Raw genomic sequence first — 10093 nt, 5'->3', positions numbered from 1 at the left:
CACACCTTCTATCTGTTTTACATATGAACGCAGTAAGGATCATTCATCTTGCACGTTACAGATTTTGCATGAACTCACTGTTTTTAGACTATAAGTAAAAAAAAAAGTCACAGCTTTATACGGTATAACAGCTCTGGAGCCCAATCACCAGGGGCCTCATTTATAAAGCTTGCTTACGCACAAAACGGGGTCAGAAAACTGCGTAAGCAACTTTCCACGCCATCTTTGGAATTTGTAAAAAGCAAACTTAGCGAGAAAATGTGCGCAACTTTAAGTTGACTAAGGACCTGGCTTATCTATTTCATGATCTATTTTATTTTGATTTTTACCAGTTATGGGCTTATTTTGCCCTTCTGTTTTGATAACATTTTTGCTCAAAAGCATTGATTTACCCTTAAATATATTATAGGGTTATGTTAATTTGTTGTTTTTGCAACCCTTTTCCAGTACACGTAGTTTCCTGCATTCATTTCTTTCATTTGAACTCCGTTCACATAATTTGCTTCACATAGCACATATAGGTAGGTACATGTAGTGCAAGGTTTATTTTTATTTTTTATTTTACATCAGATGCAATATGTGTGTCTACATTTAAGTGCCCTGCATGTGTGCTCCTCTCCTCTCCTGGGTTTTGCCTGTGGTCCTCGCTTCCTGGGAGGACCATCGCCTGATTCGGCTGCGTGCTGCCTGAGGGTCCGGTTCGTGTGGGTCTCGTCGTGCTGTGGTTCCTGCCGTGGTTGCTGGAGTTCTATAGATCGCCTGGGGCCTGGTACGGTCCCTGCTTGTCTGCTTTCTTCCTGGGGATTGTGATAAGTGGATTTACCCTTCTGAGTTTGGGAGCTACATTGACTATTCTCGGGTGTGGGGATTTGCTTTCCTCTCTCCTGAGTCCTTTGCCTGGGAACTAACCTGTGCTTCCTCGGCTGAGTCCTTAGGGCCTCTGGGACTGTTCCAACGACCCGTGGTTTCCGCCAGGACCCCATGCCCTTGGCAAGGGGAGCTATGTAACGTCCAGCAATGGTCAGTTTTTAGATACAGTTTGACCATTCAACATCTGGTCAAACAGGAGACACAAGCCTGCACGTGTTTCCTTGAGAATGGTCTGCCTTCATCCCATCAGCTGGAGCTCAGACTCTCTGCAGCTCTGAACACAGATAACACATGTCAACAATAGCATTCTCTCCTCAAGGTCCAATCTTTCAGGTCTTCATGCCTCCATATAAGGAACACTTGCAGCTCGGATCAGCTGCTAAGTCAAAGAATGATTTCCTAAATAAGATATGAACTTCTACAACTTATAAGCTAGATAATTAAATAAACGTTTGTTTGCTGCTACTTATAATAATTATAATGTAATGAAATGTTTCATTAATCTGTGCTCAATGATTGAAGCATGAAATGAATGTTATGTTTTGATTACAGTGATTGAAATATGTTTCAGCATGTTTATATGACTAGGTCATAACCATTTGCACTCACACAAGAACAAAGTAAAGTAAAGTTAAACGCGTGACACATTGATAGTCTTTTACCCCAGCCAGAGCCTCCATTTCAAAGAAGGCACGTTTCTGAGTTGTCTTGGTAATATTTCTCAGACCTGTCAACCATTGGTTGGCTACACAAATCATAACATGAGACCATCAAAACTGGCTCACTCTGGTGATTCCTCAGTTCTAGAGAGAGTTTCAGATTTGCCACCTGAAGCAAAACCCTCTTTAACCATCAAAGCTTTTGACACATCGTCAAAATCGTTTTGCACCTGCGAAGCTGATACAGAAACAGTTCCTGCAAAACAAGCTGATATTGTTTAGACTCCTTAAGAGTTCCAGATGTGCGGTTCTTCTGTCTGTTGTGACCTGGAGACAACTCTAAGACCGGTTTAGTGGGGCCGCAGTTTCTTCTACGGACCTCGGTGCCTGGAAGTCTGAGGACTTCGACATTCCGGACCCATCACGAGGGTCTTCGAGTGGGTATGTGGACACAACAGATAGCGTCTGATGTGTTTTGATAACAACCACCTTCATAGCTTAACGCAAACCAAATTCTTTTACATCCAGAACTCAACTCTCCTAGATACGGAAGTTCTGACTAACACCACATTCACACATAGGTTCACACATCACATCTAGTTCCATCCATCACAGTAATATTAGTTAACTCATGTTTTAATTGTTGGTAAAATAAACTCTTACTTTTATGAAACCTGACTGTTTTCTGAATCAAAACGAAGTGTTTACAATCCCCTAATAAATAAAGAATCCTAGAATCTTCTGATAAACACAGTAAAGACCAAGCAGAGTTGATATTCTATATTTAGATAGAGTATCACAGCTTATTGGTCATAAGTAGAGGTAATATATATCTTGAGCTCTTAAAGCACTCAATTTACCAAACCCTACACTAGATGTAGTAGTTTTTGTTGTGGGTGTATTAATTTTTGCTTCAGTCAATTTTAATAAAACTGAAGATTATGTAATTAAGTTAGATTATTACCTTAATTTCATGTAATGGAGTTAAACACATGTTCAATAAAACTCAGCCTTGGGAAAATTCTGGAAAATGTGTTTTTGTTCATTGAGCTACTGATGAACAAAAGGCGTGTGTTCATAAATGCTGATAACTGCATAATTATTAAAGGTGTAAAACACCGAAAAGGCATTTTTTATTCATTGTTTCTGATTATAATCAGTCAGTTTTTCATGCAGGCTGAACATGAACATTTGTCTCCTACACCTATCTCCTGCATTAGCTCCTGGTAGAAAATAAAACTAAGTAAAACTCTAGAATTAGAAAATTCTGACAGATCTACATCACACTGTCACTGAACATTCATGCACTCACCCATCTTGACTCATGACGAGGAAGGCTGTTGTTGGTTTAGCATCCAGGAATCAGCAGAGAATGTCTCAGCTAGTAGAAGTTAACCGTTAGCATTTGCACCTCCATCAAACAGCAGAACTTCTCAAGGTTTGTGTTATTTGGAAAGAAAAGACACAAATGTTGCAGAGAAAACAGAGTCAGTGGTATCTGTGTTGCTGTTAGCCAATCAGAGGTGAGATGTCCAAATATCAGAAAATAAGACTCCCAATCCTGTCGTCTGAAGCTGCTTTCACCTCCAGGTAAATTCTCAGTACAGGCGCTTCTAGGCTTTCTTTCCCCCAGTACACCTAAAGCTTGGTTTATGCTTGACGCATTTACTTTCCGCTGGGTGATGCGGCTGGCGGATGGAACGCGCTTCACAACTCGCAGCGTTTATGGTTCTTGCGGCTTGTCTCTGCGGTGAGCCAATATTCTCCCAAACTGAACGGGGCAGCATGGAGCTCTACGGCATGCATCCAACACTGCACCATTGTAGAAGTAGAAACTACTGTTTACAACATGGCATTCCAGCATTTTTAACAGCGTCCTCATCTTTTCCGACAGTGCGAGCTATTTCTCTCCAAGAATTATTAACAACATGTTGATCACGGTGATCTTTGAGAGCTGAATCATACAAATGTCTGTATTTACGAACCTCTGCCATACTAGTTCTTGCCGGTCCGCCATGTTTTTTGCATCCGACTGTCCGTGTGGTTAGAAAATTTCCTAGGTGCGCGTTGCGGAAATTTTGGGCCGTGCGGAGACGCGGTGGAGGGGTGTGGTTGTTAAAATGACGCAAAATGACGCAACTTTTCCGCGCGGAGCCGTGCGGACCTCGCGGACGCGTCAAGCGTAAACCAACCTTAACAAAGCACTCATTCCTACTAGAGACCACTACAAATCTATTGATTAAATGAGTGTTCCACACCTTTACACTTTCCTTTTAATTTCCTGAAGAGGAAACCAGTTTTGCTACTTTTATTGTCTTTGGACTTTCAGATTTCTTAAGGACATATTTACAAAAGCATAACCAGAGTCAGCAATGATCTGATCTCAGAACAGGCGAACATTCATATTTCATGCAGGTATTTGCAGAGGATGACGGCAGTAACAAACGGGGATTAGCACCTTATTTGAGCACATCTGCAGAGCCTTCGGTAGGCTGAACTCTCCCTTCTCTGCAGAACTCCACGAGGCCCACTGTTACTGCTGATACTCTACAAAGACACATCCCTATTATTGCTGCAATAAAAGAGAATACATTATACATGTATGCAGTTGCGAGAATAGTGCCGTCTAAAGGAAAGCAAATGATGCAGTAAAGAGGTAGTTTGAGTTCAATGAAAAGGGCCTGAGGCAGCGAACACATTAGGAGAGCTGCGGCTTGTGATCTCCTAAAATATGCATATGGACACCACTTCGAGGAGCAACAAGCAGCATTGTATCCAACAGTAGGATCTATCACACAATGAAACACGCGCTTACACACGCGTCCAGGAACATTTTTCACCCATGAAGATCAGGAGGGGAAGCTGCTTTTTATTCACACTTTTCTAAGTTCATTTTCCTTTATCTAGAATTTACGTCAGACGTGGATTCCTCTGCGTTTGTCCTGCATTTGTGAAACAGCATGAGAACCAGGTGATTGGTGGAACAGAGGTTATTGTGTGGTCCTTTAGAGGCTAACATGGAGAAGATAAGGTGTCTGGTTTGAGTAGTTCAACGATGGCTCTGAGTTTGATTTGGGGAAGTGATGGATTAGCATCTCAACTTCAGATTATTTTATTGTTTGCAACATGATGTCAGAGACCAGAAATATCTAAACATTATGTTTGATATTGGCCTTTTTACCGATATTGTCTTATATAACCATACCAATATAAACTGATACGATAATTGCAAGGTCCCCCCATGTTTAATTGGTCTCCAAGAGCAGCTGAAGGACATTCTCCTTGAGATAATCCTGACAAACGCTCTGTGACACCTTTAGGTCAAAGATAAGTACTAAGTTCATGATGGGAAAAGGTTTGATTATTAATGCAATATGGCAGGTAAAAGTTGGGTCCCCACAGGAGTAAAAACCGATATTTTCTGATATAACGTTTTAACTCATTCACTGCCATTGACGACAAAAGTCTTCATTTTAAATCCGACCATTCAATTCAGTTCAATTCAATTCAAGTTTATTTATAAAGCGCCAAATCACGACAAGAGTCGTCTCAAGGCACTTCACATAGTAAACATTTCAATACAAGGAACCCAGCAGGTTGCATCGAGTCAATGACTAGTGTCAGTGACTTTAAAGCAATCCTCATACTAAGCAAGCATGCAGCGACAGTGGAGAGGAAAACTCCCTTTTAACAGGAAGAAACCTCCAGAGAATCCTGGCTCAGTAAAAGCAGCCATCCACCATGACTCACTGGGGATGGAGCAGACACACACATCCACACACCAACACCAAAACCAGCCCACCCACCCACACAGAGATAAACTTTATTGTATTTATCCTAGTGAATCTATAATTAAACGGGTAAACTAGTAGTAGCACATTCAATGTCAAAGGAAATAAAAAGTTATCAGGAGAGGGAGAATGTTTATGTGGTTAACAGCAGTGTGCTAGACGATGGCCCCCTCCATGAGGCCACCACAGCTCAGCAGAACATCATTGTAGCTTCCTCTGGGGAGAAAAACACTTAGAGAAAAAATAAAGTTAACAGCTGAAATAGCTGGAAATAATACAGTTAAAGAGCAAATTGTAGAAGAAAGTAGTCGAGTGTGGAAAGTGGTCAGTATGTCCTCCAGCAGTCTAAGCCTATAGCAGCATAACTACAGAGATAACTCTGGATAACCTAGCCTTTTAGATGGAGGCATGTTGGAGGCAGGGCAAAGGAGAGCCGTCTTTACCGACTGTACACTCCACCTCCCTCTACTCTCCCACTTGTCCAGATCTGGACTAACATCGGATTTTAACCTCTGTTCACCACTAAATTACATTTTTTTACTGTGTGGGCGTCGGAGCGAGCCCCCGCACCGTGAGAACAAACATCCCAGCTCTAAAGCTGACCTTCATCTGCGTACGTTACACGTCACGTGATCAGGAAGCCGAATTTCCATGTGTTAGGTCATTTTGGGCCGCTGCTGAAAAAAAAAGCTGTGGTGTTAACCAGAAAAGCTTCTGCCGATCACAATTTGACAATGGTTTATGAAATAACGGATAACGTTCGAAACGCGCAGATTCTTCCTCCTCTTTGTTTTGTTAGTTTCAGCGTTGACATCATCCTAGAGCGCAACGCTCTGTGACTCTTAAGAAACAGTGAAAATGCTGAAAAACTCTGGCAGCGAAGGGCTTTTCTGATCAGGAAATGGCTGGCAGTGAATGAGTTAATATCGGCCAATATCGGTAGACCGATAACATCGGACCTCCCTAATAAACACGATTCTCAGACCAGTCTGTAGTCTCTCATGTGGTCTGAGGTCATTAAAACACCTAAAATCAAAATGTACTAAACAGCCTTGTTGCTTGCAGCTTAATTCGCTGCCTGAATGAATGAGGACGAAAAGTGCATGAGGTAGATGGGTGATGTTCTTCATTAGGTTATTTGCTCTTCTGCTGGTCAGTATGTCCTCCAGAGAAGAGAGGCTGCTGTTGATCTTTCTCTTTGTAGCTCCTTCTTGTTACCCTCAGACCAGTTCCTCAAACCTTCTCAGAGCAAAATGTAATAGAAACTGTTGGGATGCTCTCTTCCACACACTGACAGCAGTACGTAAGTTATTATAGTTATCATTGAACCTTCTGAATGACGCTGGCTGTGTTAGTGGTCCATGTGAGGTCAGAGATTGCGTGGATCCTTTAATGTCTTCGCCACATTGATGTTAAAGTCAGCAGCTGCTTCACCGCAAACTTCACAGTCTGAGTTAGTGTGAGTAGTTTGTACAGGAGGGGGGATCAGGACACATTCTTGCGGAACACCCCTGTTGAGTACAATGGTGGAAATGGAGAAACCACGGATCTTCACAGATGGTGTCTGCCCATCCAGAAGTCCAAATCCCAGTGTCACATAGAAGATTTCAGTCCTGATTGGTGCATGAGGGATGATTGCAGCAGACACAGAACTGAAGTCCAGAAAGATCATTGTTATCATCATAAATTCTCGGTGGCATCTCATTAAATTTGTCTCTTATTGTCTGCACCATTATAATAAAATAAGATTTGAATCTGAATCAACAATCACCGCCTCCCGAGATGCTCTGATATCACAGTAGCTTTATGGAAAACCCTCCCATCTGTATTTGTAAATCTTTAATTTTTGTTAAAACTCAATTTGGTGGGAGTATTTTCTGTCCTGATTAATTAAAGGTGTTGTCAGTCAGCGTTGGTAACCATTTACCAGCTGGCTGTGTGACTATAAAAGACCAATGATGTTCAGCAGTGGTAGAACGCTGAACTGTCTGTAAACTAAAGGGCACGCCCCCTCGTCTTGCCCTGCAGATGATCCTGTTGTGGGTCTCTCTGGTTCATTCATCTGGAGTAGAGCTGGCTGACCAACAGCTAACAAGCTAAAACACACAAGGAACCGCCTGATTGGAAGGAGGCAGTGATTAGCTGTTGTTACCAGAGCGCTGCTGCTTTGCCTGGCTGTGCTGTGACGCGTTTGGAGTTACTGTGTTTGTTTTTTATTTGCTTGGAGCAGCGTGCTAACAGTGCCGGCCTGCTGGAGCCGGGGACACCAGAGGAGCTTCGTGGTGACGGAGACCCGAACGACGGGTTGGAGTGGGAGTCTGGTCCGGCATTCCTGCCTGACGTCTTCTGCCGAGTGGCTTGGTAGACCTGCGAGCGGACCATGGAGCAGGCTGACACTGAAGTCTCCAATCTAAAGGACTGCAACACTGACTACGATTGGGTGGAGTCGTAACATGTGTTTTTATTTGTGTTTATTCATACAGTATTTAAATGGGTGTCCTTTCTGTTTCCAGTATGACTGCCGGCGGGTGTGGCCCTTTTCCCTGGTGTGGCAACCTGTTACCCTTGTGTGGCGTGTCGTTTCATTGGTGGTGGGGTTTTGTTTCTTCGTCTTCCGTGTGTGCAGTGTTTCATGGGTGTCCTGGTGGTGGTGGATGCCCGCTGTTCCTATTTTAGTTATCCCCGTCCAGTAAGCTCCAACTGTGTTTTAACAATATTAGACCTGTTGTAATCAGACTCCTAATTCATTTGTTTTTAAGCTGATAAATACACTTTGAGAATGAAACTCCAGTTTTGAACCTGCTTGTGCGAATGGCCTACGATGTGAATTCTTAGGGTGCAGTTCCCTCGGTGGCGTTGTTGTTTATTCCCCCTCAAGCCTTTCCCTATAATGCAGTGGTTCTCAATTATTTTCTGTTGTGCCCCCCCCCCCCCCATTGAAATCTGATGTAGAACCAGAGAAAATTTTTTCTTAATCTTTACAAACCAATGCAAGTGGTTTCTGGCACCACAAATCTGATTATCTAATCAAATTGAGAAATGAGCTACAACAACGTCAAGCTAATTCAAAGTTCAGTTTTCTAAGTTATTCAAAACCTTTTTTTTTAACTGTAAACATTAGCTGTCCACTAAAACATCTCATTCTTTTTCAAAACCTCATAAGTTTTTTACATTTAACATTTTCTCTGCCAACATTAAACAATAGTAATGCCATTTTAACTTATAACTAGAGCTAAAAAGAGCAAAACATTCTGTTATGGATTTTATCAATATGTTTATCAATAACCCATTCCCTATAGTGAAGAGAGAAGGAGACAATGAGCAGGCAAGTCAAACAGTTATAACTGTGTCATAATGCACGAGGCAAAATGCCCCAAACATCTGTTCACAGTTTGTTTATAGGGAAATGGGAGTGAGAGAGACATTGTGTGTGCATGTGTGGGAAGTCAAGAATGTGTGTGTGTGTGTGTGTGTGTGTGTGTGTGTGTGTGTGTGTGTGTGTGTGTGTGTGTGTGTGTGTGGCTTGTGTGGGTGTGTCTGAATAAGTGAGCATGCAGAGAGGCATAGAGCAATACATTTACATTCAGTTGATTGAGTCAATGATCAAGAATTAATAAACATAAATTTTTCCATAACACATTCACACCGAATTTTTCGTAAGATTTTGAGTTGAAAAAGTCTTGAACTCTGAAACTTTTCTAACTGTCGGTTACATCAGTTTGACCACATAAAACACTATCCTTCAAAAACGTAGTTCGTTGCATGTTTTTCTGATTTGTATGAAAACATTTAGTTTAGCTGGTGGAAAAGTCCAGGGGCTTGTTAATATAATCGGGGTGTAAGGTCTCCAGGTGCCGCTTTAACTTGTTAGGTTTCATGCTGTCGGTTGCCAAAGTTTTTAGGCAGAAAACACAAATGGGTCTTTCTTCATTTCAGACCATGTTCACAGTAAACCCAAGCGCTACGTAGGCCTCGTCATATTTTCTGGTCTTTTTTTGCCGGCTACTTGCGCGTTGTACCTCTTGTACCTCCGCCAATTTTCTTTTCATCGTCATAGACTTCTCCATCTCTACTCCATCAGCGCTCTCACTGTGCACACTGGGGCACCCGCTTGTGTGTGTGTGTTTGTGGGTAGTCTTCTTCTGCTGCATTAAAAGGGCAGCTTGTTGTTTAGTTAGAGCGCTGCTGCCACCTAGCGACTGGGGGTGGTTTAGCATTCCATTTTGAAAAAATTTATGCTAAAAAAATAATGAATTCTCCTGCGTTTCGGGGTGCGCCCCTCTAATTAAGAAATACTTCTACAATGCCACATCAAGAACAACTAGTTTCGTGTTTTCTTCACAAAGATTTCTAAACTTCATCTCAAACTCCTGATTGTAAAGTCAACCCATTACTACAGCTTAACCAACCACATCAGGTTTCATCCATCCATCCATCCATCCATCCATCCATCCATCCATCCATCCATCCATCCACTATCTGAACCCGCTTGTCCATGCAGGTTTGCCGAGGGCTGTTGCTCATCTCCAGGTACAACCTGGACAGGTCTTCAGCCCATCACAGGGCTGCTGGTTTCCTAATGTGTTCAGCTGCATTTAAATGACTGTGAAGGGGAATGAAAAACAAAAAGAGCAGCACCAAAACACAATCTGACTCCAACTTCATGAAAAATGTAGGTTTTTACAGAGAAAGCCACTTTGATGAATCTAGTGTTTTTCTCTGACTTCCAAGAAGCTTCATGAGTTTTTGACGCTCCCGGTCTAACCCAGACCA

The 10093-nt window shown here is 42.3% G+C and overlaps 1 long non-coding RNA gene across 1 annotated transcript; it reads right to left on the bottom strand.

Moving 5' to 3' along the window:
- Positions 1–295: 295 nt before the first annotated feature.
- LOC139069005 (uncharacterized) lies at positions 296–5212 on the bottom strand. Its single transcript, XR_011520235.1, has 3 exons — positions 2842–5212; positions 910–1144; positions 296–797 (listed from the first exon to the last, which is right to left on the bottom strand). It is a non-coding gene; the product is annotated as an uncharacterized lncRNA (long non-coding RNA).
- Between the last annotated feature and the right edge of the window lie 4881 nt (positions 5213–10093).

This window comes from Nothobranchius furzeri, chromosome 3 (genome assembly GCF_043380555.1).
Source record: "Nothobranchius furzeri strain GRZ-AD chromosome 3, NfurGRZ-RIMD1, whole genome shotgun sequence".
NCBI classification, from domain to species: domain Eukaryota; kingdom Metazoa; phylum Chordata; class Actinopteri; order Cyprinodontiformes; family Nothobranchiidae; genus Nothobranchius; species Nothobranchius furzeri.
This window is presented reverse-complemented; position numbering and strand designations above follow the sequence as displayed.